This window comes from Pongo abelii, chromosome 9 (assembly GCF_028885655.2).
Source record: "Pongo abelii isolate AG06213 chromosome 9, NHGRI_mPonAbe1-v2.0_pri, whole genome shotgun sequence".
NCBI lineage: Eukaryota > Metazoa > Chordata > Mammalia > Primates > Hominidae > Pongo > Pongo abelii.
The window spans coordinates 80,884,357-80,912,093 of NC_071994.2; the positions used below are offsets into that span (position 1 = coordinate 80,884,357).

The 27,737-nt window shown below is 42.8% G+C and overlaps 1 protein-coding gene across 21 annotated transcripts in view; it reads right to left on the reverse strand.

The window, feature by feature from the left end:
- The window catches only part of TENM4 (teneurin transmembrane protein 4), a 3,040,222-nt gene that overhangs the window by 161,501 nt on the left and 2,850,984 nt on the right, over positions 1–27,737 (reverse strand). The gene's annotated exons all lie outside the window — the stretch shown is intronic.

Genomic DNA, 27,737 nt, shown 5'->3' on the forward strand with positions numbered 1-27,737 from the left:
AACAGTGGTTTTCTTTGGGTGGTGTGTTATTGGGTGATTCTTACAGTCTTCTTTATACTTTTTGTATTTTATGCTTTTCTCAGAATGGGCTGATATTCCTTTACTTTGTTTTTATATAAAGCTACTGAGCATTTACAAATCTGTCTTTTCCCACCTCTGACTTTTCATATATCCATGTAGGTCCCCACCGTCTCTCACTGGAGCCACTACACCAGCCTGAGGCAGGCCTTTCAGCCTTCCCTCTTGCTCCTCACCCTGATGTGTTCACCACCCAGCAGCCTAAGTGATTTCTTTGAAACAAATCTGATCCTATCACTCTCCTTCTTAAAACCCTTCAAGGGCTCCCCATTTGCTAAGATGAAAAAAATCCAAGCTCTTTCCACAAGACAAAGACGTCTTCTTTTCTGGCTGGGGGTGGTGGCTCAGGCCTTAATCCCAGCACTTTGGGAGGCTAAGGCAGGTGGATTACTTGAGGTCAGAAGTTCGAGACCAGCCTGGCCAACATGGTGAATCCCCATTTCTATTAACTACAAAAATTAGCCTGGCATGGTGGTGTACACCTGTAATCCCAGCTACTCAGGAGGATGAGGTGGGAGAATCACTTGAACCTGGGAGGCGGAGGGTGCAGTGAGCTGAGATTGCACTATTACACTCCAGACTGGGCAACAGAGTGAGACTGTGTCTCAAAAAAAAAAAAAAAAAAAAAGTTTTCTTTCCTATTTCCTCTGCACTACTTGCATCCCCAGACATGCTCTCTGTCATGCCCCCCTTTTGCAGAGATGTTCCTTTCTCTAACTCCTCCTAATACGTTTGTTACATGCTCTGTGTGACAGGTCAAGAAAATATAGAATCAATTTCAGAAAGATTTTAATCAAAAGTCAGGCACTGTTTTGTAGCTCCTGTTGGTAAACCTATTATCTAGAATGTGTGTTTATTTGGAACAGCTCATTTCTCAATAATGCTGGATGTGGAATGAAGCACAGAAGCAACTATATGCCAATGCCTTCTTCGTGCCATGTATTTCCACAAGATTTATCTCATTTCACGGTCACCAAATCTGACAAGTACATATTGTTATTCCTATTTTACAAAAAAACAAAACAAAACAAAACAAAAAAAAAACCAACAGGTGGCTGAGAGAAATGAAGTGACCTGTGGAAGGCCACAGATACTAAACCAAAGAAGCAAGACTGCGAAGACTGGAACCTGAGCCTTCGGGCTCCATGTCTGGCCTTGCTGCATGACACTATGCTATCTGGATCTTGAAGGAACTTATTCCACAGCAGAATCCAGGGAAATGAACAAAGCAGATCTATGGGTATAGGATCCCCCAACTTCCCACTTCTTTTGTGTCCTGATCAAGAAATACAGGCCTTGACTGCTCTGTGAGTGACACAGCCATTAGCAACTCTTCTGTGGGCTGGAGTCCACGCTGAAGCCTTGAACATTCTCAGGTACTGAAAAAGGTGTTTAGGTTGTTTCCCCAAACAGTAAAGAAACTAGCCCTGGCCTTGAGCCAAACTCCTAAATCCCCATATAAACTCCATACCCTGGACACCTTGCTATGGAGACACCTAGGTAGAAAATTCCTTTCTTTTGCTGTCTGCACGAGAATTGCTACAGCACTCTGTAAGTTCCCCTAATAAACTCTTTGGACAGATCAACCTGGCTTTTAGTGCTTCTTTCTTTGCAATCCCAACCAGCCCTATCTTGGGATAGTTTGGGGCACCCCCTCATGGGAACTTCCCTGCCTCTATTTTTGAGGTGACTCTAGCTATGGGTTCACTGGATGAAACAGTGGGACAGAGAAGCCCATCCTGAAGGCAGCAAAGGATCTATTTGTAGGATAGAGAATTCTATAACTTTCAGAGCTTAGAGGGATCCTAGAGACATCCAGCCCAATGATCTCATCTGATGGAGAAGGAAACTGAGACCCAGAGGAAAGGCAGTGACTTGCCCGAGGTCTCAGAGGGAACCAGTAGAGTCAGATTTGAAAGTAAAGGAAAAGATTAGTTAAGCAGGCAGTCTATTGTCTTAGCTCACAACTATAAGTCATGAAGCCAAGATCTAGGCCTGTGTTAAATGAAATGTTACTACATTAGATACAAGCCTTGCCTATAAGAAATTTGCAGCTTAACTGGGAGAACAAAATAATAAGTCAACTGTTGCATGAGGCATAGAAAAAGCTCTGCCTGGAGGTAAGAAAACCTAGTTTTGGGATCTACTCTTTTAGTACCATGATCTGTGACCTACAGCAACTTCCTTCCCCTCTCTGGGACTCACCTTCCTGATATGTGAAATGAAGGCAATGGTGGAGATGATTCCCTGTGACTGCTTCCTGTTCTAAAATTCTATGAGTCTATAATTAATTAAGAGATCAAGTTGTGGAGAAAAGGCATCTAGACAAGGGCATCAAAACTTAAATGCAGCATAGCACTTAAGGGTAGTACCGTGGCAGCTGGAATGGGGCTAAATTAGCAGAGGGAAGGCTTCTCAGAGGACGTGGGCTTGAAAAATGGCTTGGTGATATATAGGTGGAGGCGGCGGCATTTATAGCATGATGCATTTTCAAGAAATGTCCTTCTTCAAGGTCTTAAAGTATCAACTTAAGAACTATTTTTAAAGTTTGGAAAAATGGTCAAAATGTGTGGCTCCTTTAGTGAGTGGGCAATTCCACTCACTCAGTGTTGTCTCTGCTAACACAAGCAGTGTTTTATATTAACACAGAGTTAAGAACAAGAAGGTCTAATCCAACACGTGGCCTCATTTCAGGGCAAAATGGTTTGGGTCCCAGTAGAGCAAGGCTTAGGCTGGGGACCTGAAAATCTCTATTCTCCATTGGCTTTACTTGGAAGAATCCATGTTCCCAGGACCTTTAAGTCAGTAGTGGATTCCTAAACACTGTTTTTAGAAAGAACCATTTAGGAAGTTTCATTTTGAATATTCTTTTAAAAAATTAAAATTTTGAGTAAAGTCTAAGGCAAGATAATTTCCACTTTAAGCTACTGGGCTAATTGTACAATCGGAGAGACAGTCCTGCCTGCAGGGCTGAGGAAGGAGTACAGAACAGAAAGGCAGATGGCCTGGCTTCCAGGTGTTGTCCTGCTACTGAGTGGTTGTGAACCCTTGGCCACGTCACATGATCCTTCTGTACCTGTTTTCTCATTATTGCAATTGCTCCTCCCATAAGTTCCTGCTTGGCAACTTCTATTCCTTCTTTCAAATCCAGTTCAAATGCCACCTCCTTGGAAAGGCCTGGACATCTTAAACAGGCTAAGTTACTTTCAGAACTCTTTTTCCCTCACTCTTATTAAAATACCATATAGGTTTCATTGTTGACTGTGAACTCCTTGAGGATAGAAATTGAGTTTATTCATTTATGTATTTGCCCTGGTATTCAGTCCAGAGGAGGGTCTCAATAAATATTTGTTTCTACTCCTGAAAGAATTCCACTAGATGAGCTCAGAAATCCCTCCCAGATCTAAATTTCTATGGTTCAATCCTTCTCAAACCCAATGGTATAAAGTATATCTCCTAATAAAATTACTATAAATACAAGTTGCATTTTTAACAGGATCAACTGCAGATAAGTGTTATATACTTTGTTGGATTCTGATTTCCGGAGTCTGCAAGATACAACCTGTTTATCATCTGCCGAAAAGCCTTCATAGTGAGAAAGGGAGGAAAGCATATTTTCTGTGACTGAGTGTAGTGTTGGTTGCTAAACCTGACAGCATAGAAGCCAGTTTGCTACAAAACTTGCCCCAGGCCCCACTAGAGAAGGCAGAAGTTTTAGGAGACATGAAATAATTTTAAGATAGCAACAAGGAAATGGAAAGGATATATATAGAGAATGTTTTCTTTTGATAAAATGTTTATGTATATATTTTTCTTCCACTTGGAGGGATTTCAACAACTTGAGGTTCAGTTAGGATCCCACAAATAATGAGTCTCCACTGACCAGGTATCTCTGTGCTACATTCTAGGGCAGAAATGACATCCTTTGGCTTGGGAAAAGTGTGAACTTTAATGCGTAAGTACTGTGGATGTTCCCAATTAGTGTTTGGTGAGTTTCTTCCCCCACAGTCTCTCCTGCTTTGCTCATGTTCACACTGCAGCTGCCTTTATTTAGCAGAAGGTATGCCTTTAGATCTGCTTGGATCCAAATTAAAAATTCAGCAACCTATGAATAATTGATTTTCATAATTGGGTATACGGCATGTTGGAAAACGGGGCCTTTCCCCCAGCTTGTTTTTCTATCACAGCAGTGGGTCCTGGTAAAAAAATACATGATTTTCAGGAACTTGTTTTTCCTTTCATCTGTATTGGAATGCAGAGTTTAAGTGTTTCCTTAGCTCATTCTCTGGACATGTGTTGTGAGTGGGAGTGTTCTCTGGATATTGAACAAAATGTTGCTTGAAATACAAAAGGGCAACTGCAGAAGGAAGAAAGGCCAACAGTGCTTCTTCCCAGTGGAGACATGGGAGTCAGGAACCCACAGAGGCCTCAGGGAACCCACTGCGGTGCCCGTTTTGACTGTTCACTACTCCTGATTTGTTTTCAGAAACAAATCATTAGCGCTGCTATGTCAAGGTGAAAGATGATCACAGCTGATAACTAAGTTCTCCTGAGTCCAGGGTTGATGTCGAGGAAGGTCTGCCCTCATTTGCATCCTTCTGGTTTTCCTTTCTAAAATCCTGAAGCCTCATTTCATAGGAAACAAGGAGAGACCACAGAAGAAAATCCTATTAGGAGGACTACCTGGACAGCCCAATTGCCTCCTTAACTGTCTCACAGGGGCAGTAATATCAGAAAAGGAAAGGCAGCTTTTCTCCTCTGTCAGCTCATCATGGCATGGGCATACCTGCCTCTTGCCTTGCTCTGAGTGAGCAAACCTCTGTGGACATGTGAGCTTGATGCTGGACTCCAGCATCAAAGACAGAAGGAACTAGCTTTGTGAATGAGGTCAAGGCCCACTTGACATTCTCATTCTCTCCTTTCTGCTCACCCCACACTTATCCCTCCCTCCCAGAAGCTCCTATATGTCTTTTTCCCTTGTGACATGTCCAGGCTAATAGAAGCCTGCATTTACTACTAATATCTCCTTCTGTTTTTGCTGTCTCCTTAAATTATAAAAGTGGTTGTCAGGAACTCTTTGGGAACAACTGGTTCAAGTACCAAGGTATACCCATCGCCAGAGATCTACCTTCTGACTCCTCCTGGCTTCCCCAGAGGAGGATGGATGATAATGCTACAGGCAAGAAGGAGCTTGAACCCCAGGACAGCCACCTGGACATATCACTTTGACTGCAGCTGGTGACATTTATACTTCAGGTTACACCTATTACATCCCCTTTGCTCCTGAAGTAGAAGGACTGGATTTATTATCAGCAATCAAAAAGAAGAAATGGAAACTAGATAGCATAGCTGGCATTTAATTCTACAGCAACTCAAGGTTGAAGGGAGAGACCAACAGAGACCCTCTCATTCCCTCAAATGGAACTGCAAAAAGCAAATCATATATTCTAACTTAATCTTCATAAGAATTATGAGACATAGGTACTTACGTCACCATTTTACAGTCTTAGATAGAGAATGGGAGATGAAGTCACCTTCTCAAGGTCACACAGCTGATAGGGGAAAATCTGGTAGGTGAAGCTGTCCTATATGCAGCCAAAGTTTGCAGCATTTGGCCTGGACCAGAGTATGGGCTCTGGAACCCTTACCAGCTAGATGCCTTTGGACAAGCCATCTCTATACATTACTTTCCTCATTTGTGAAATGTGGTCAACAGTAACACACACCTCAGAGAGTTATTCTGAGGACCAAATAGGGTGATGCTGTGCATGTAAAGAGGTTGGCCCAGGACCTGGCAGAGCTGGTATTTTGGTTTTAAGGAAGGGTCACACATGCCTTCCATTTATGAATTAAAACAATACTCTGACTTGGTCTAATGAATCCAAACAAGGAAATGTGGGTTTCTGGGGGGTAAACACACGGACACATATACACACAAGACACATGGAAACTCCCCATGGTAAAAACTGGAAAACAAACAAGCAATGCTTCTGAATGTGAAGAAGACAGGGTGTTTGAGTACATTTTCTCCTGGGGGAAAGCGCTGTGAAAGCAAATTAAACTTGTCTCCCAGAAGCGCAAACACAGGCAGGCTCATGCCAACATCTGAAAGAAGTTTTCTCCCATTGCACTCTAGATTGGCACTGGGCAGGTGCCAGGTGCTGGAAAGCTGTTCCATGGCCTGTGAGGTGTTGGTCCCTATAGATGCCCCAGCTTTCTTTGCAGATGATGGAATTCAAAGGCCTTCAGTCTGCAACAGTCTAGGTCAATGCAATGACAAAAATTTGACAAAGCCCCTGACAGACTGGGCTTGAAGCCAGTTCTGTGCTGACATTTGAATTGGAAGATCTGTTTTCAGTCATATCCAGAAGTCCACCAACCACTGTTAAGACCAGCTCTAAGGAAGGGTCTAGGAGAAAGATTGTTTCCTTATTATATTTAGTCGTGGCTGTTTGTTAATTATTTCTTTGGGGACAAATCAAATTTTACCAATAAGACTGTGAACTCCTTCAACACAGGCATTATGTCTGGTTCTCCAAAGAGTCTTGTGATTGCTAAACACAAACCAAGAACTCAATACTATTTATTGTATTGATAAACAAAGCAGGAATACAAGGGGAAAATGGAGGAAAGACGTCAGAGAAGGGGGATGCCACAATAATCAGGTTCCAGAGGCGTTTGGTGGCCAAGAAACATACTGTTTCCTTTGCCTGTATTTTTTTTATTACAATGCCTAGAATAAACAGTGATAGGAAGCTCAATTCCACATTGTACTCTCAGACCATATTTGGAGTTCAGCAGTTCACATCTAGGAGCCACGTTTAAGACACTGATGAGTTAAGCTAGAACGTGTTCACTGAAGAACAACCAGAAAGATTAAAGAACTTGAAACCACATTTCAAATAAAGAATTCTTGAAGGAATTGAAAATTTAGCTTACTAAGGGGGTTATGACATCTGTTTAAAAATATCTGAAAGGTAATCAGGTGAAATAAGGACTTTGTTTTGTGGCCCTAATAGGTTGACCTGGGTCCAGTGAATAAGGACTATAGTCCTTGGGAAACAGACTTGGTTCAAAAGAAGAATCAACTTACTTACTTTCTAAGAGTCAGAGCTGAATACTGCTTACTACATTGGGTTACATTCTGTTTACGTGTATGTATCTGCCCAAATATTGTAAACTTCTTGAAGGCAGGAAATGTGTTATTCATCTCTGGATCTCTGGCAAATAATATCCTTGACTCAAAGCAGGTAATGAATGTTTGTTAGCTGAATGACTAAAATGAATGACCTAGGTGATCTACAAAGTCATATATTTTCAGTCGCTGGATGTATTCAAGGAGAGAGTAAATTAATGACTAGTGGGGATACTGTATTAAAGATGAAGTGTATGACATCTTCCAAGCCTTAAATCTTATGACTCTGTGAGTCATGGTGTAAAGGAACTTGCTTGGACTGTCTCAAGAAACTTGGGTTCTAGTCCTACTCCTGCCATCCACTTGTTAAGTGACACTGATCAAATTCCTTCCTCCTCAGGGCCTTTCTTTTCATCTACAAAATTTATAAAATTTATTCAGTAAATATTTGCTGAGAATCCACTCTGGCTCAGGAAGTGTTCCAGTGAAGTGGATGGCTTAAGTGATTGGTCAGGTCTAACCTCCTGTGATCTGATGAATCAACCTGAATTGTCAGGACTTAGAAAATGATACATATAGATGAAAAAGCTGAGAAAAGAATCATCATGTTCCATGAGAACACATGGATACAGGAACGTGAACAACACACACTGGGGCCTGTTGTGGGGTGGGTGGAGGGAGATTATCAGGATAAATAGTTAAGGCATGTGGGGCTTAATACCTAGATGACAGGTTGATAGGCGCAGCAAACCACCATGGCACACGTTTACCTATGTAACAAACCTGCACGTCCTGCACATGTATCCTGGAACTTAAGATAAAATAATTTTTTTTTTTAAAAAAAGAAAAACAATAGACAAGAAATAGGAACTAAGGGCTGATTTACATTTTATTATTTCAACCAATACAAACTGTAAGTTAAAATTAAGAAAAAGAAGTCATCATGTTCGTGGCCGGGCAGAGGGTAGAGGGGGAGACGTTTGCTCATTTCAGGAGCTACCTTAACTTTTTAATCCTCCCTGCGGTTCCTGAGATAACAGTGTCGCATTATCATCCATCCCTTGAGGGGAGCCTCAAGCGGCCCCGAGGTTAGCCTCCTTCCTGACTGTTGGCGGCAGCGCTCTCAGATGCCAGTGCGACACTCTGGGCTCTGGTTCTGCTGCGTCTCCCAGCGGTGCCCCGTGAGCACGTGCCAGAGAGATCACTGAGACACACACCAAGTACTGGGGAGACAGCCAAGTGCCGCGCTCTTCAAGAGCACGAGGCCCTTCTGAGGAGAGGCGAGCGCTCCCAGGAAATGCCTCGTCTTCCCTCCACCCTTAACCCACAGCTGCCCCAGTGCAATGCCCCGGCCTCAGCGCCTGCCCAGCGGTGGCCCGGGTGGAAGAGACAACACCCTGCCCTGTTCCCACTGCCCACAGCTGATTGGACCCGGCTGAGCACCTGACCCAAGCCAAGCTCAGGCACAGGCCGAACGGTGCTCTGTGACACAGCCCGCTGGGCAGAGGTTCCGGGCCAATCAGAGCCCGTTCTCTAGTATTTGAACTAAAATGTACCCTGGGAACTTAGCATTCAGGAGTGGGAGCCAAAGGGTATGATAGGAAGAGACGGGCTGGTGAGGTCCTTATGACCAAGGAGGAACCAAAGTGAAGAGGAAGCAGTCCTGAGTGAGGAGAGAAAGCTCATGAATGGACCTGAAGCCTGGAAAGAGGCGGGAACATCGCAGCAAGACCAGCAGCGAAGCCCATGAAGGAAGAGAATGAATGAATGAAAGGCCCCTGAGCTGCCCGGATTCCTAGAAGCTTGTCGGTGCCTATTTTCATCCCCAGCAATAGGAATCTTTTAGAAACGACTTCGTTGCCACATCAGCTTTTCCTTGAGATTGCTTGAGTGTGTTTTGCCCCTTGCAACAGAAAAAACTAATTTACCTTGGCACCTCACCAGGATTTACCTCATAGCTTGGAGGCTTTGATAATAGCTGATAAGTTCAGAACTTTTTGTTTTTCAAGTATTTCCACATACAGTTTTATTTCATTCTTACAACAGTTCCGTATGTAGGAAGGGAAGGTGTTCTTTCCCATTTCGTAGATGAGAACATGAAGGCACAGATACTTGCCTAAGTTGATGCCGCTAATAAGTGACAGGGACACTATTAAAATCTGGATTTCTATTCCTACCTAACCTAGGGATTCTTCTACCATACCACAACTGCCAATTCGGTTAAAAAATAAAAGCATGCTGTATTAGTCTGTCCTCACGTTGCTATAAAGAAATACCGAAGACTGGGTAATTTATAAGAAAAGAGGCTTAAACAGCTCATGGTTCTGCAGGCTGTACAGGAAGCATAACACGGCATCTGCTTCTGGGGAGACCACTGGAAGCTTAGAGGCATGGTGGAAGGCAAAGTGGGAGCCTGCATATCACATAGAGCAAGAGCACAAAAGCGAGGGGGGGTAGGTGCTACACCCTTTAAAATGACCAGATCTCGGGAGAACTCACTATCATGAGGAAAGTACCAAGGGGGATAGTACACACTCCCTTTTCAGAAATCTGCTCCCATGATCTAATCACCTCCTACACTGGGGATTGCATTTCTTTCTTTTTTTTTTTTTGGAGGTGGAGTCTTGCTCTGTTGCCCAGGCTGGAGTGCAGTGGCATGATCTCGGCTCACTGCAACCTCCGCCTCCCGGGTTCAAGCAATTCTCCTGCCTCAGCCTCCCAAGTAGTTGGGACTACAGGCGCACACCACCACATCCGACTAATTTTTTGTATTTTTAGTAGAGACGGGGTTTCACCATGTTGTCCAGGCTGGTCTTGAACTCCTGAGCTCAGGCAATCCACCCACCTCGGCCTCTCAAAGTGTTAGGATTACAGGCGTGAGCCACCGGGGGATTACATTTCGATATGAAATTTGGATGGGGACACACATCTAAACTATATCACAGGCTGATCCTATTCCTTTTGCCTGTAGATTAGTCAATTATAGAGTCAGGACTACTGCAGAGGATGCTGCCAGGGCCAGTACATTCCAACTGGTATCTATTTTGGCTTTGTTAACTGAAACTCTGGTTTTCAAACATGCCTACCAGTATTCAAAAATCAAAATGCTGCTCCAGCCACTCGCAAATGTATCATACTTGGACAAAAATATTGATTGGTTGATCAAGTCTCTATTGACTCCACTGTGTTAAAGCTGTCAGGAGGGAGGATCCAAAGCATAGTCCTTATTCTCAAGGAGCACTGGGAAGGCTTTAGCCTTTAGAGGCACTACACCGATCTAGGTCTGAATTCCAACCGTGTGACTTCTGAGGGTGTGATTTGGAGAAGTCACTGTATCTGAGTCTCAGTTTACTCATTAGCGAAATGAGAAAACCATTTGCCTTACACAGTTGTGAAAAATAAAACCACCATATTTATGCACCTGGTACATAAAAGGTACTCAGGAAATACTAGTTTATTCCTGTATAAGCTCTGTGATTTTCAAACTTTATCCTTGTCAGCCATCTGAAAGCTTGTTAAAACATGGATTGCTGGGCCCTACCCACCAGAGTTTCCAATTTAATAGGTCTGGGGTAGGGTCTCTGGTGATGATGATATCCTTGGGCTGGGGCTTTGAGAACCGCTGGTCTGGAAGAAAGACAGACTTTACACACAAGTCTGTAAAAAATAAGCCAGAGGGGGCAGAAAGATCTAAACTACCCAAGAATGCAAAAGAGCTTGTGGACCAGTTCCAAAGAGGAGGGCTTCGTCCTCCAGGAGGTAGTATTTGAATAGCTCTTAAAGAATAGGCAGCCTTTTTGAAATGCAAAGCAGTTCTGGGCAAGATGGAGGTCAAGTAAGAGTAAGAGCCAGATCCAGAATAATCATTTTTGCTGCTCCCACGCAGTGACCGGCTGATCATAATGCCAACTTCATGTCAAGTCTGTCTCTGGGACAAATTACTTAAGAAACAGTGTAAAACACTCAACTCAGCTGCTGGCTAGAGAGTTCCATCTAATGAGCATCACTTTGTGTTGAATTCTTCTGTGATGACAGACAATGAAGGAAAAGAAACAGGTTCTGAGCAAGTGGGGTGTGGGGAGCTGCTAATTAGTCTCCAATCATTTATCCAGGCTTGTCACCAAGCTCTCTACTACTTACAAACCAAATAGAAAACCAAATCCCCCTCTCCTTTTTTTTTTTTTTTTTTTTTTTTGGAGACGGAGTTTTGCTCTTGTTGCCCAGGCTGGAGTGCAGTGACACAATGTTGGCTCACTGCACCTCCGCCTCCAGGGTTCAAGAGATTCTCCTGCCTCAGCCTCCCAAGTAGCTGGGATTAGGCATGTGCCACCATGCCTGGCTAATTTTTTGTATTTAATAGAGATGGTGTTTAACCATGTTGGTCAGACTGGTCTTGAACTCCTGACCTTAGGTGATCCACCCTCCTTGGCCTCCCAAAGTGTCGGGATTACAGGTGTGAGCCACCATGCCCGGCCGGTCTCCTCCCTTTTAAGTCAGCACAGTCAGATATGAAAATGCACAAAACTATATAAAGATAACCTAGAGACAGGTAAAAACCTCTAGGTTGGCTTGGACTTTACCCGGCAAATGGAAATATCCAGGCCATGTTACTCATGGCCTGGACTGCTGCATCGGCATTCTAAGTGGACTTCTGTCTCCAGGCCTGCCCCTTTGTGATATCTACTCCAGAGGATAAGGGGCAGTAGCCTTCCACAGGGTTACTGTCCCTTATCATCTGGAGTAGACATTACAAACAGGAGCCCTATGGACACTTCTGTTTAGGTAGTGTTTTCAAAAATTTGAATTAGTTGCCAGAACTTTTTAAAAACGAGATCAAAGAAAAATCTTCATGTTGGCTTTAATATACCTATTTTGATACTTAGAACTTGTTAAATACAAAAAAAAAAAAAAAGGTTTTAAATTGGAAGATCCAACATGGGAATAATCTCTTCTCGTTTAGGGCAGGCCCAGACCCTGTGATCAGCCACAGGCTGTCTCTGTAGCTTCCTGCACTAATGTCACCTGCCTGGTTTCTAGGCATCCGAATATACCACCCAGGCCTGGAGCAGTGTTTTCTAAAAGTCACTTATTTGGGTACTGCTTTTATGCTGTTGCCATATTCACATACCATCTGTCCTATTACTCACTTAGCATTTTTCGATTCATTTATTTTCTTAACTTTATTTAACATAGAAATTCAATATCACTATGAAATAATGATTTGCTATATCTAACTATATTTTTCCAGTTTACTAAAATAAACACATAATTTTTGAAATAGAATCTGTCTATGTATAATCTAAAATAATCTTGAGAACTATACTTTAGAAAACACTGGAGAGGAGAAAGCCCAAATTTCTGAACCAGGAGTTTAAGGGTCCAATTGCCCTTTTCAAGTAAGGTCTTCCTCATACCCTCTTTGTGCTGCTGCCAAATTACTCCCCACCTGAACCCACACTCTCTTTTCAGCCTCCCTGACTGAGCCCACTGCTCATAACTTTACCTGAAAATCCCCTTTGCCCACTTATCCACTTGTCCAAGTCCTATCCATCCTTCAAGCCTATTTATTTATTTATTTATTTATTTATTTGATGGAGTTTTGCTCTTGTTGGCAAGGCTGGAGTGCAATCGTGCAATCTTGGCTCACTGAAACCTCCGCCTCCTGGGTTCAAGCGATTCGCCTGCCTCAACCTCCTGAGCAGCTGGGAATACAGGCATGCGCCACCATGCCTGGTTAATTTTGTATTTTTAGTAGAGATGGGGTTTTTCCATGTTGGTCAGGCTGGTCTCGAACTCCCAACCTCAGGTGATCTGCCTGCCTCAGCCTTCCAAAGTGCTGGGATTACGGGCGTGAGCCATTGCGCCTGGCCAAGGCCCAGTTTAAATATTACCTTTTTCGTGAAGGTCCCCCGGCTCTTCCTAGCAAGATAGAGCTCTCATTTGAATCCTGATGGCAGTTTACTTCTATCTTTCATTTATTACCTACTGCTGTCTACTTTGCAATCTAGTTATGTATGAGTATGGCTGTTTTCCCCTAGCAGACTGCAAATTCATTGAGAGGAAGGATTCATTTCCAACTCTCCCTCTTATCTGTGCTGCCACAGTGACTGGCACAGTGTTCTGTCTGGAGTAGCTGGGCAGTCAACACTTGTTAAATATCAAATGACAAAGTGCAATTTGTGGTTAGTTTTATGTCCTTTGGTGTGTTCAGCCTCAAATCTTAAGTCTGGGCTCTTTCTGTGGAGTCTGCACTGCTTACTTCCTTGCTGATTTCTGTTTTTTCAAATTCCCTTTTTATAAATTGTTTCCAGACCTGCAGCTTCACTGTGATCTGTCTTCCTCTGGGCCTTTTACATTTAGCTAGACAGGGTACTGGCCTCTCTTCTCCCAAAACAGCACTAACCATGTATTTGGGGAGCATGTAGTAATATCACTTTGCAGGACCCCAATTCTTTTCTCTAGCAAGAGCTGCCAAGATGGCATCTGTGAATTATGTACTTAAATTATTTCTATCAGGATATAACACAGTAAGTTGATTAGCAAGATGGATAAATTGTCAGGCTGTGGTGGATTTTTCTTTACAATAATTATAATGCGTGTTGGTCAGCAGCACAATGATTTGAACAGTATTTCTTTCTTATTTATCTACTAGGTAACACTCAACATAATAACTTGGGTCTATATCTTTGAGCCCCAGGCCAAGTTGGACTTCTTCTTGACACCAAATCCTATTAGAGATCATGGTAATGTAATTATATGTTCAAGTTAAATATTTTATAGCTGTTCTAGCCACCTAGGCAGATCACTTCCTCAGCCTCTAGGCAGAAACTGCCCAGTGGCAAAGGCGGTAGCTACATATCTTGCAAGAAATTGAGAAATAGTTTCTGTTGTGAAAACTTTATAGACCCTTCTGGCCATTTCTGACTCTGGCAGCAGCAGGACTTTAAGCCACCATTGGATGAAGTTATTATACAAATGTTAGCTCCAGCCTGGGCCTGGCCTAAAGGGGAAGTCTCCCAGTTCCCTGACCAATGTGACCAATGAGAGGGTGGCCTGTGGGGCCATCTGCTCTCCACCCAGTGGGAGGTTTGGAAGTGGTTTGGCGCTCCTACACTCAGCTGTCTGTATGCCTAGACAGCTGAGGGGCCCCTCAAGCACTAGACTGCAGCCCCTCTGTCTGGCCAGCCTTCCTCCTGGGTCCCTGGTTCTTTCTACTTGTCCACTGCACTGGTGTGTGAGTGTGACCCAGGTGTGGCCAGCAGGGCCCTATCTCCCCATGTGAAGTCTCTGACTGCCCCTCAGTTCAGGGGTGGATCTTGTCTCTGGAATGTTTTGACTTGACAAGGCTGAACTCCCTGGTCCATGGCAGAGCATGGACTATGCCATCAGACAGACCTGGGTGTGATTTTCAGCTCTGACTCTCACTAGTTGTGTAAGCTTGGGCAAACCATTTAGTGTCTCTGAGCTCTGGTTTCCTCACTTACCTGTTTCATGTTGGGGTTGGAGGGCTCAATGAGATAATGCATGGGAGGCATTTAATGGGGCCTGCAGTAAATGTCTCATTAATAGTAGGTAAAATGAAACCTAGTCAAAACAAACCAAACAAAGCAAAACCATTGGGACATGCCAAGTCAGAGGCTGTATGGTATAACGGAGAAAGCACCAGCTTGCAGGCTTCAGAATGAGACTCTGGGGGTTCTAATTCTACTCTGCTATCTCCTTTGTGACTTTGAACAAGTTACTTCATCTCTCTGTGTCTCAGTTTCTTTGTCTGGAAAACGGGAGTGATAAGAAAGCCCCTGTCCACAGCAGAGATTATAGTATTAGCAAGGGAAAGACTGGAAATAGGGGCCTGTCTGCAGACCCTTCTGTGTGGGTTAGCTTCTGGTGGCTGTCCCCTAGCTGGCCTTAGCTCACTCCTTCTCCTTCGCCAGGGGCTCCTAGCATACTGTGCATGCAGGTGCATGTACTTTGTGACAAAAGGATAAGAGGGAGCCTGGATCTTGTCTGGGAACAACAGCAATTAACCCTCCAACACCATCTCCACACAGTACTGGCTTATATCATTAAGACACAGTGAGTCCACGTGAGATTATGTTTCTTCCGCCTACACCACAACACACAGGGATGTACCCACATGGATGTATTGGGGCTGCTGAATCCTCTCTTCCTTTTGGCTCATACCTCCAAGGTATGGACAAACATTTTACAGAAATTACTCTCTCTTTCTGTGAAAGATGAGTTTTAAAGATCTAGCCTATTCCTAGAACCCCCCGGGGCATTTCCCATAAATTCCCATCATACTGGCCAATGTCTGGCTTCTTTCCTCCATTACTGCTCACCCTGGACACCTCGGTGGTGCCCATAACCAGGGAGGCTGTTCTGATGACTGGGCCTGATCCATCAGTACAGCCAGGGGCTGGGTCCAGCAGCCCAAGGTAGAGGGTGCACAAAGGAGAGGCCTCCGACACCTGCTCACTGTTGGCTGTTAAACTGAAGGAGAAGTGGGGCTGAGGCTAGGCTTGCTGGTCTCGAGGCTTCTAAGGGATGTAACAGAAAGCAGGAAGAACAGATCAGCACCCTCCCAGGGAGCAGACTCCCCCCTGATGAGCCCTCCATGCCTGGCGGTGCACCAGTGTTTAGGAGGATGCAGGTGCACATCCCCTCCAGAGCAGTTGGCCCGAGGTGGCTGCTGCTCGGGTCATCTGATGGTTTTCCAGGCTCCGACTTTCCGAAGGCTTGGGGAGAGCAGCTTTAATTAATGATGGCTGAGTGTAACCTCTCGTTCCTCTCAGACCCTGGGGAAATCCCAGCCTTCACACTCAGCTGCCAGGACAGTAAATTAAGAGAGAGACTCCGGGCAGGGATACTTTCAAAAACATCCACTGAAAGTCAAAGAAGTACTAGAATATTTGACCTCTCATTCATCCCATCTAAACTTCTCTGATTTTCAGTGCAGATCCAAGTTTTTAATAATAAAGTGATGAATTTAGACATGAAATAAGGTAATAATAGTAGCCATCACCACCACCTGTTATTGAGTCCTATGTGCTAGGGACTGTGATAAACCCATTAAACTCATACATTATTTCATAACTCTTACCCCAGCATTAAAAGTTAGGTATGGCTATCCCTATTTTTCAGATGAGAAAATGGAGGCCTAGAGAAGTGAAATGACTTGCAGATCCCAAAACCGTCAGGCTTCCCAAACAACTAGTTACCGAAACCCTACTATGTGCCATGTGCAGGCAATTAAGGGATTAATTGCTTTCTTCTCTGATTCACCCACAACACTGCCCAAGTTTCATGACAGCTCAGGAAAACTGCACTGGCATTAGTCATCTCCATGTCTGCCTGCTCTACTGTAACATGAGCTTGGAGGACCAAGGTGGGACCTAACTCCCTCTATGGCCCCAGCTCCCAGCTCCCAGCTCCTGGCCGGGTGAAGAGCAAATGCTTGGTCAGTTGTGATATGACGAAGGCACAGCCTCTGCCCTCTACTCTCACAGTCTGATGCACAATGTGCTAAGTGCTTGCGGTAATAAATGTGTAAAGCCCAGACGATGGAGCAATATTCTCAGGGAAGGCGAGGAAGGCATTGTCACTCAACCTTGGGGACTGGGCAGATATTCTCCAAGCAGAGAAGGGCACAGGGAATATTTAGAAAGAAAGAACATTACCTTCAAAGGCAGGTGTTTTCAGAATTACAGGTAGTGCAGCGGGGCTGGCACACAGGAGGAGCGGCAGAACTGAAGCTGCAAAGGGCATCAGCTGACAGATGCCAGTAATGAAGGACAAAAGAGACTTCCCATAGTTTGAGCTGAAGGCTCAAAGCAGCTTTATTTTAGGCAAATCACAATGCCTACTATTGTAAATATTTCTCCTCTCTCAACAGTCTTTTGAGACTGACAATAACCAGGCTGTTGGAACTACAGGTCTGGGCCTAGGGCTCTGACTCCCTCCAGAAAGCTTCCTCATTCGAACCCCCAGCCAGTCAATATGCCCCTGCTTTGGGATTCAGACTAAAAGTACAAATTAAACAATGTAATATGAGAGCCTATTGCAAGTCAGGCACAGTGCTGGTGCATTGCATTGTGTCATTAATCCTTCCAAGGCTCAGGGAGGATAACTGATGTTCTCAAGGTCTCACAGCTGGGTGGCTGCAGAACCGGGATGGGAACCCCGCTCTCATTCCCAGCCAGTCTCAGGAGGTTTCCCCCATACTTCGAGCAGCTTCTCAACTTGGATTTTTGTTCAGCGCCTTTTCCTTTCCTTTCTTCCTATCCAAATCCTTCTGGGCCTTCTTGGTCCACCCTAGTCTATAGTGACCCTCATGGTTGGCTTTCTCAAAATTCCCTTGACAATTCACCTTGTGCCATATAGTACTCCCCCATTTGTTGTTTTTAATGCTGTCAATGTTAAGTCTTCTCAGGCTGTGAGAAGCTCTTAGAGGACAGGGACCTCAGACTTGCACTGCCTTTGTCTCCCTTTTGGGAGCAGCATAGTGCTTTGCGTATGCACGCACACACACAACACCAATACATATGTTTGTAAATTGATTTGCTTTTGCTTTTTATCCATATTAATAGAGTTGGGCTTTAAAAAGTAAAATCTAAATTTGGACAGTTGTGTGACTTTCATAATTGTGTGAAAGCAAATGTGAAAGAGGAATTTGGAATAAAAATAACATTAACATCTATTGCACACTTAGTGGGGAGCCTGCTCTGAACACTTCTCATGTGTTAACTCATGTAATCCTCGTAATAAGGGCTGGGCCTATTATTAATCCATTTCCCAACTTGTTGCCTTTGCTAAGTCTGCCCAAGGCAATGTAGCTAGTAAGGGTAGGTGGAGGAATTTGAACCTGTGTACCCAGGCTCCAGAGCTTATCCTCTGAACCCGTACAACAGTGTATGGAAAGGCTGCTAAATTGTCAACATGTTCCAATCACCACAGTATCCTTAACTCGGATTATTCTAGCATTCATTATCTCTCTTCCTAGAGAGAAATAAATGCACGCTTATTTGGGTGGAATGCTGGGTGTGGACCTTGCCCTCAAATAAGCCATCCAAATGCACGGTGCTAAGTGAGGAGATGTAGAAGAAACCCCACAGGTCTCCTAGAGTTCCTACCCCTGCCTCCAATGCACGTTCTTCAATGTCCTTTCTTCCTTGACCTCTGTAGCGTTAAAATGTTTTCCCCCTAAACCAAAATAATATATGTAAACAGTTTAAGAAGTCAAAGAATACTATGAAAGTTTATAATAAAAAATAACAGTCTTCTGCTTCACCCACACACCTGAGTGCCCTTCTCTCAACTCCTTTGCTATTTCTTCCAGAATTCACTTCAACATATCTAAATAATGTGCCTATACAGCGATTTTTGATTGTCATGTGATGTTCTCTACTACTTCCCTCCATTACATTATTTGCCACTTCCGACCAGTAGAATCGAATGGAAAGGCGTCATTTTTTGCTTACTTAATTTCCTATGTTTCTATTAATACCTCCACCCAAATTATCCAACAGAACTATAAAATCCCTCTGAAATAGACTTTCCCGCATGGTCAAACACACCAGGTCATTTATCTGACCCACAGCTGTCATCTGCCCAGAGCCCTTGCTGCTGGAGCCCTCTGCCTGGCCACAGTCTGATCAGGTTGTTTTCTAGGCCTACTAAGCATCCATCATTTGTGACTTCTTATCACCTCCTTCTTTATTGAAACTTTTGCTTCCTGGACCCCCTTCCTTGGCTTACTTTATCATTTCAGCAGAGTGCGTTTTCCAGCAGCTGTCTGAGAAAAGGTGAATGGGGGGGTATGATTTTAAGATCTTGCATGGCTGACGTTATCTTTCTTTTACTCTTACACTTGATTGATAATTTGGGTATAGAATTTTAAATTGGGAATAATTTCCCCTCAGAATTCTTAAGGTTATTCATCTTCAGGCTTTTCTCTAGTGATGTCTATTGGCATCTGCTTCCTAACTCTTTGCATGTAATCTCTTCCCTTTTTGGGAGCTTTCAGGAAGACGAGTGACTTTGAAAAAGTTAACTAGGTTGGCCACTTGCAATCCGTAAGCCCATGTCCCTCAGCTATGGGAAATGTGCTTGTATTATTTCTCTGTTCTTATTAGTCAGATTTTGGACTTGCTGAATTGATCCTTTAGTTTTCTTACCTATTTTGTTCTATTTATTTTTAGCACACCACCCCTTCCATTTATCTTTCAACCCATTTATGGGAATTTTAACTTTCCTATTTTTAATGTCCAAGAGTGCTCTCCTTTTCTCTGATCTATTCCCCTTTGTGTATATGTTCTTGTTTTACATTGACAGTAATATATTTTCTTTCATATCTTGACAGGTTATAGTTTTTTTCTCTTTGAAGTTCTCTTCTCCTATATTATTTTGTTTCCTTTGAGTTCTTTTGTTTTCCTATTTGTCTTGGTCTTTTCTTACTTGCTGGAAGGTTTCCTCAGATGTCTGATGATACTCTGTTCATATTTAAGAGTGAGATGCCAAAAAGCTCTGTATCAACTGCTGACTGTCATCGTAGGGTGATGGAGTGGGGACCCAGGGATTTTGTGGAGGATCCACAGAAGGCACTACCAGAGTCTTTTGGTTCCCCCACTCTTCCACTGATTTCTTTTCTAATCTCCTTCCTTATAGAGGAGATATGATACATTTGGCTGTCAAAAATGGGGTCTAGAATCTCATTTTCAAAATTCAGTTGATACTTATTTCCTCTGTTTTTGGTATGGTGACTCTCCCTTCCCTGAATCTGGAAGCTCCTTTTTGATATCTCTACGGAACAAGCCTCCGATCCTCTGCCAGGGTGGGAGAGGTGAGTCGCTTGTCCATGTGAGATGAGGGAGGAAACTTAAGGGTTTCATTGCTGCTGCGTCCACATCACATAGACTCTGAATCCACCCGTTTCCAGCTCTGTGCCTCAACCCTGCCTTTGCTGAACCTGGAGGTTTTCTGTGACTCTGCTTCTAATTGATACCTCCATCAGCAGGGGCTCAGCATTCCGTGTCTCCACACTGCTAATTCCATCCACTCTTTTTTTCAAAAGTCTGCTGGCATCTCTTGCTGGCTCTTGTCTCTTATTCTGTTTGTCCTTGTGGGTTTACTCCTGCTTGTTTTAAATCATTACTCTTATTATAGTGGGACTCCAGGGCGGTGAGGCATGTAACAGTCAACCACAAGCTCCTCTCAGTAGCATTTGACATGATTCTCTAGCTCCTCTTTGCTGAAGCTCTCTTTTCCCTCAGCTTTAAAAACAGCACACTGGCCAGGCACAGTGGCTTATGCCTGTAATCCCAGCACTTTGAGAGGCTGAGGTGGACAGATCACAAGGTCAAGAGATCGAGACCATCCTGACCAACATGGTGAAACCCTGTCTCTACTAAAAATACAAAAATTAGGTGGGCATGGTGGCACACACCTGTAGTCCCAGCTACTCAGGAGGCTGAGGCAGGAGAATCACTTGAACTGGGGAGGCAGAGGTTGCAGTGAGCTGGGATTGTGCCACTGCACTCTAGCCTGGTGACAGAGCAAGACTCTGTCTCAAAAAAAAAAAAAACAAACAAAAATCAAACAAACAAAAAAAGCCAGCATGCTTTCCAATAATCCTACCACTGTAGGCCCTAGTCCTCATCCTCCTTTTCTGGCTCTTCCTCTAATTGTTAAATGTTGGTGATCTTCAGGCCTCTGTTTCAAACCGATCCCCCCTTCTCACCTAGCTCTCTCTATCCAATTTTTTGAGGTCTCAGCTTAGATGTCACTGTCATGTACTTAATATAAACCTTCCCTGACTCCTACCCCAATTAGGTTAGCACCCCTTGTTGGTGCACTCCTAGGCCCCATACTTTTCCTCTGTAGCTCATCACAGTCACATTACTGATCAATGTCTTTCTGGATAGACTTCAAGATCCACTAGGGCAGAGTCCCTGTCTGCTTGTTCACAACAGCAGCCACAGCCTGATCAGAGTGCAAGGCATATAGAAAGTGCAAAAGAAACACATACCGAATGAACACATTCACAAAAATACATGAATGAATGAAACAAGAGAAGTGCATTTAAATCTGGGCTTGCCACACTTGCTGTGTGATCTTGGACCAGTGAAAAAGCCTCTCAGGGTTGGCGGGGGCAGTATGGTGGCTCATGCCTGTAATCCCAGCACTTTGGGAGGCCGAGGTGGGTGGGTCACCTGAGGTCAGGAGTTTGAGAACAGCCTCACCAACATGGTGAAATCCTGTCTCTACAAAAAATCAGCTGGGCGTGGTGGCGCATGCCTGTAATCCCAGCTACTCGGGAGGCTGGGGCAGGAGACTCGCTTGAATGTGGGAGGCGGAGGTTGCAGTCAGCCGAGATTGCGCTGTTGCACTCCAGCCTGGGCAACAAGAGTGAGACTCTGTCCCAAAAAGCAAACAAAAAAACAAGAAAAAAACCTTTCAGAAAAGAGCCTTAATTTTTCTGAAACTCAGTTTGCTGTGTCTACTAAGTTGGGACAATAATCCTACCATCCTATTCAGTAGGTTGTGTGGATCAAAAAAAAAAAAAAAAGGAAACAAGAAAAAAATGTATGTCATTGTGTTCAGTAAGCTAAACTCTTACACAATGTAGGGGATTATTACTGTAATGGTAAACTCTGTTACACAGAAAATTCTTGTCTGTTTTGGGGATGGGGATGTAGGAAACAGAACGGCAGGCTCGAGTTTTCAAATCTCAGGATTCTTTAAAATATGCTTTCTTTCTTAAAGTGAATCCTCAGTAAGCCTTCTCTGTATTTTCTAACACTAGGCCTTCAAGATCTAGAGACCATCTGGGGTCTTTTCTTTCCTCTCAAGCAAAACTGGTTTAGAAACATGGTGGGCCTTCATGGCTAATGGTTTTAACTTAATGCAATTTCTTAAACAACAAAAGCAAACAACGTTGGAAATATTTAAAATATTTATATGCATACAGGTGTGTAACAGAGCTGACAAAACATACATGTGCCCATGTCACCTGGGGCACTTAAGTAATTACACTGGCAGGAAGACTTTTGCTCAACTCAGATCCTTTTCTGGTCCTTTACATTTGTTCATTTTATCACTTGAGCTAAATGGGGAGAGGAGGAAACTCTTAGAAAATCTTAGCTCTTAGAGGTTTTAGGGTTGACAAAAGTCTTGTCTTTCTGATATGGTTTGGCTGTGTCCCCATGCAAATCTCATCTTGAATTGTAGCTTCCATAATTCCCATACGTTGTGGGAGGGACCTGGTGGGAGACAATTGAATCATGGTGACAGTTCTCCCATACTGTTCTCATGGTAGTCAATAAGTCTCATGAGATCTGATGATTTTATAAGGGGTTTCCCCTGTGGCTTGATTCTCATTCTCTCTTGTGTGCCGCCAGGTAAGATGTGCTATTTGCCTTCTACTATGATTTTGAGGCCTCCCCAGTCATGTGGAACTGTTAGTCCATTAAACCTCTTTTTCTTTATAAATTACCCAGTCTCAGGTATGTCTTTATGAGCAGCATGAAAACAAACTAATACATTTTCACATCCACCTCAGAATCTTTGAAGCACCACATCAGGCTCAGCTTGGAAGATCCACTGGACTCCAATGATCAACCTGACGAACCCTCTCCTGACCATACCCCTGTAAACGGTGCCTTGGCTTCCAGGGAAGGAAGTGGGCAGGTGGAAAAAGCAATGGTCTCAGAGTTGAAAGACTTGAATTCCAGTTCAAACTCTACCTCTAAATATGTGGATTAGGCAAATTACCTTGTTATTAATACACGTGTTTATATTGTAAACATAACTTCTGTTTTCTTTTTCTTGGACTGAAAATTATAAGCATTTTCCCACAGTTCAGACTTTTATAATAATTTTAATGGCTATATAATATTAAGTAGATATACTATATTTTATTATATGCTTTCTTATAATTAGACATTTGGATTGTTTCCAAATTGCCACAATTTTAAACAATGCTGTGATAAGTGTGCAGCTTTTCCTAGGTACTGGTTTATTTCTTTAAGAGATACTCTCAGAAGCTGAGCATTTTTATGGTTTAATACAAAATGCCAAATTGCTTTCCCAAAGGGTTGTACTGATTTATGATGCAACTAGTAATATATATTGGTATAGTTCCACTGCAGCCTCAATGGGATTGGATATTAACTTGAAGGATTCTAACTTATTAGGTTAAAAAAAAGATACACCATTATTTTAATTTGTACTGCTTCAATTATTAGTGTGGTTAAACATATTTCATGTATGTTTATTGCATACTATACATTTTTTAAAGCTTTTCTACACATAAGCTTTAGCCATTACCTGTAAGATCATAATGCTTTTTTTCCTCCCACAGCATCTGAGCTTTAATGTAATATACATATTAACTCTTGGTCACTCATGTTTACTGCATGTATTTTCTTACTCTATGATTTTTCTTATTTTGTAAGTTTTAAGACATGTGGAAATTTTACGTATTTATGTAAACATTTCTCAATCTTTTTCTTTGTGGTTTCTTCAGTGACTTTAGTGCTTAAAAGTCCTCTTTGACCCAGAGATATGTGAATATTGGGTTTTACCCTCTTCTAGCTTGACTTTTAAATATTTACCTCTTTAATCCATCTGAAATTTATTTTGGCATATGGTATGAGGTGAAGTCTGAATCAGAGGTTGAAAATGAAAATTCCTCTAGGGGGCAGGCAGGTAAGTTAAAGGAGTAAAGCAGGCCAGGTACATGTAAGAAAAATGGAGGAGGTGGAGATGGGTGAATTACAGAGTATGAGTTCCATCCAAAGGAGGCAGGGCCTTGTTCCCACAGGAATTTTGGTCTTCTAATTTTTTAAGGGAAGCCATAAACCTGTAGTTTTATGGAGAGTCATCCAATGTTAAATAGTGGGCCAACACTGCAGGCTAAAACTCCTTCTCTGTGTCTTATCAACCGCATCCATCTCACTGAATGCCACTTTGCAGACTCGGGTTACATTTGATGCTTTTCCAAGTTATTGCAAAAACACTGATTGATCCAGCCTTCTCTTCTCCATTAACTTGTAATTCTTCATTTTTCAAATATAAATGTTTACATGTAACTGGTAATATTTGTAGGCAAATTTACTTCACTAATCTGCTTGACTCCTATTCTCATTTATTAATGATTTATGATATATTAAGATATTTAAAGATGAGTACCCTTTCATGATTCTTCTTCCTGTAATTTCTTCCATACTTTCATCTGTTTATTATTCCAGTTGAAGTCTTTAGCCATGCAATCAAATCTCTTCAATTCCCTTTAGGATTCTGTTTGACATTCCATTAAACTTATAAATTGACATATTTAGAGTATTTCACCTTCCCATCTAGGGACATGTTATAGTTCCTAATTATTCATGTCCTGTTTTATAGCTCTCAATAAAATTTTGCAGTTTTTGTCACACAGGTCACATGTAGTCCTCATTTAGATGATACTTTAATTTTTATTGATTTTTTTTTGACTGGGACATTTTTCATTATATTTCATAAGTGGTTGTTGCAGGTATATGGGAAATCTATTGACTTTTGAAAAAGCTATCTTGTACCCCAGTTACAAGTTCTGAATTCCTATTAATAAAATAGTTTTTCAATTAATGTTTTTGTTTCTCTAGGAATACAAACACACCCTTCACAAATAATGACAACTTTGTCTCAGCCTCTTGTTTCTATGTCATACCTTATCTTGGACAAAGCTTCTAAAACAATGCTAACTAATCGGTGCACCTTATTTTATTAGTGATTTTAAAGATAATTTTTCAAACATTTAACCAGGAACCATAATATTGACTTTTGACTAAAAGCTGATGTTCTTACGATGTTGTTTCTTTTTCTGTCTTTCGTTTTCAGTATTTCTATGACTTAGTATTGTCCTCAGAGGTGTTTCTGTTACTTAGTGAACACAAAAGACACATCTCAGCACGGTGCATTCAAAAGTGTTGGGGGCTTGCAAAATACATGTGAACAAGATACACCTGCTGGGGTCCCTAGCTCTGCCTCTGCCTGCCTTCAACACAACTCCCTGCCTAATCTGGAAAATGGAGACAGTAATTCTGACTGCATGAGTTGGTTATGAGAATTAAAATAAGTTAACGTAAATAAATTGTGCTTAGTGTAATATTTGACACCTAAGAAAAGCTCAACAGATTTCACTTTCTTCCCCCATCACTTAAAAGAAAGAGATAATGGTAGAACAATCTCCCAAATGCAAGCTTTCCAAGGAATAGCTTGCATTTATAGGCCTGAGAAAACTCAAACTCTATTTGTGGAAAATATCACGTTAGCCTTCTGCTTTAGTTCACAGGGCTTTTTCTCACTTTCTCAAAATTATACAGTCCATCCCTTGTACCCTGACTAGACTCTCTTGGCCTATGACACAAATGAAAATAAAAAAAAAATCAGGCTGACATGTAATATGAACCAGGAATGAAAGAAACTGGGCTTCTTTGAGCCGAGAACATGAGCATTGCTTAGATAAAGGCATGAACAAGCAGCTACTCAAACTAAAACCAGATGCTCAGAGGTTTCTGGCTTACAATTTGTTATAACCCTTCATATAACACTCATTGTGCTGGCGTTTCAACAGAAAGTCTTCTGCTCTGTTTAAGCAGCAAGAAACCAGCCCTAACCTCCCTCAAATTTGCCACCACTAAATCTTTGCTTGATTGTAAGGGAGCTCTTTCCCCAAATAGAGATTCTTCGTATATACTTTTCTGCCCAGAGAAGTGTCAGGGAGTGACAAAGCTTGCGCCCTGCAGCATCCTCAGTCTGGACTGTCTTCCTAGTGTAGTACGAAAGGAAACATGGGGGTACTAAGGAACTGGGTACTGACTTGGGAGGGGCCCAGGAATGAAAGCCAGTGTAGATAGAGCATGATTCTTCAGGCAGACTGGCCTAGATTCAAATCCTGGCTCTGCTCTTACTCAATGTGTGACTGGGAAAGTTTGTTAATTTCTCAGAACCTTGTTTCATCATCTCTATAAAGAAAATAAGAGTTGTTCCTGCTTTCCCAGGTCTATTACAAACTTTAAGTTAGGTAATGCAGGTATAACACTTAGCATGCTCCTGGGACACTGTAAGCCCTCCAAAATGTTAGTGCATGTTACTGCCAATAACAACAGCGAACACTTATATAGCACCTATTACATGCCAGGCACTGTTCTCCATATTTTACAATTAACTCATTTTAACTTCATAATTATCTTCATGAGTTGGGTACTAATATTATTGTCATTTTTCAGATAAGGAAACTGAGGCACTGATGGGTTATCTGTCTTGCCCAAAGTCCCACTGCTATTAAGTGGCAGAGACTCTATTCAACCAGCCACCTGGCTTCAAATCCATTCTCTAACCACTAAGCCACACTGCCTCTCTTTATTGTTATATTGCACACCATTTTATTTAGTGCCACCTTGAGACAGCCTTTACACAGAAGGGAACACAGACAATTTAGGCCATAAGTAGCTTACTCTGTCAGGCAATCCATTTCTGGAAAGCACTGCTGACCCTGAGATCAGTGTGAAGCCTACCCTGTATCCCACTCCCCTCCACCTTCAAGGTTGATCTCACCTTCCTTGCCCTCTCCCCATCCCATGGGACGAGGTGTGTTCTCCTCCTTTCCTAGGCTCCTCCTTCTGCCTCTGCCCGCCATTCCATGCCTCCCACCTTCTTCCATTAATCATCTCCCCTCTCTCCTGGGCCTCCAGTCTTCCCCCCCGGCTCCTTCCCCACAGCCGACAGCATGTCCCAGGCTTCCCCACCTTACATAAACCTTTACTTGAACCTGCCTCCTCTTCAGGTTACTCCCATCTGTCTCCTTGCCTGCTCTGTCTAGAAGTAGCTGTTTCCACTCTATGCCTCTCATTCACTCCTGAACTCGTGGTGACCCTCCTTCTGCCTGCACCAATGGGTGGAAACTGCTCCCACTGAGGGCGCCAGTGACCTCCTAATGACCAATGTCAGCAGCTTCTTTGTAATCATCTTCCTAAGTTTTCTCTACTTTTCCCCCTGTCTGTCTTCTGAACGTTGGGGCTTCATCCTTGACTCCTTGCTTCTCGGCTGATACATCTCAGGTACTCTAACCTCCACCTGCTCCTCTGTCACACCCACACTCATGCTGTCCATCAGGTATCTGTCTCAAATTCAGAGCTATCCCCAAGTCAAGACCTACTTATCCATCTGCCTATTAGTAACTGCCAACAACTAACTTCCACTGGGAAGTTCCATTAGCAGCTCAACAACTAACTTCCCCTCCTTATTTCCTAATGTAGTTAGTGATATTACCATCCATCTGTTCTCCAAGGTCGAAACTCAATGCCTATCCCTTACAAGGTAAAATACAAGTGGTCAGTAAAACCAGCCTATAATGTCCGGAATGTCTTCCCTCCTTTATACAAAAGCGGTGGCATTTGCTTTAGTGTAGGTTATCTTCTCTCATCTAATCCCACTGGCTACAGAAACAGTCTTCCAACTGGTCTCCCTGTCTCATTTATATATG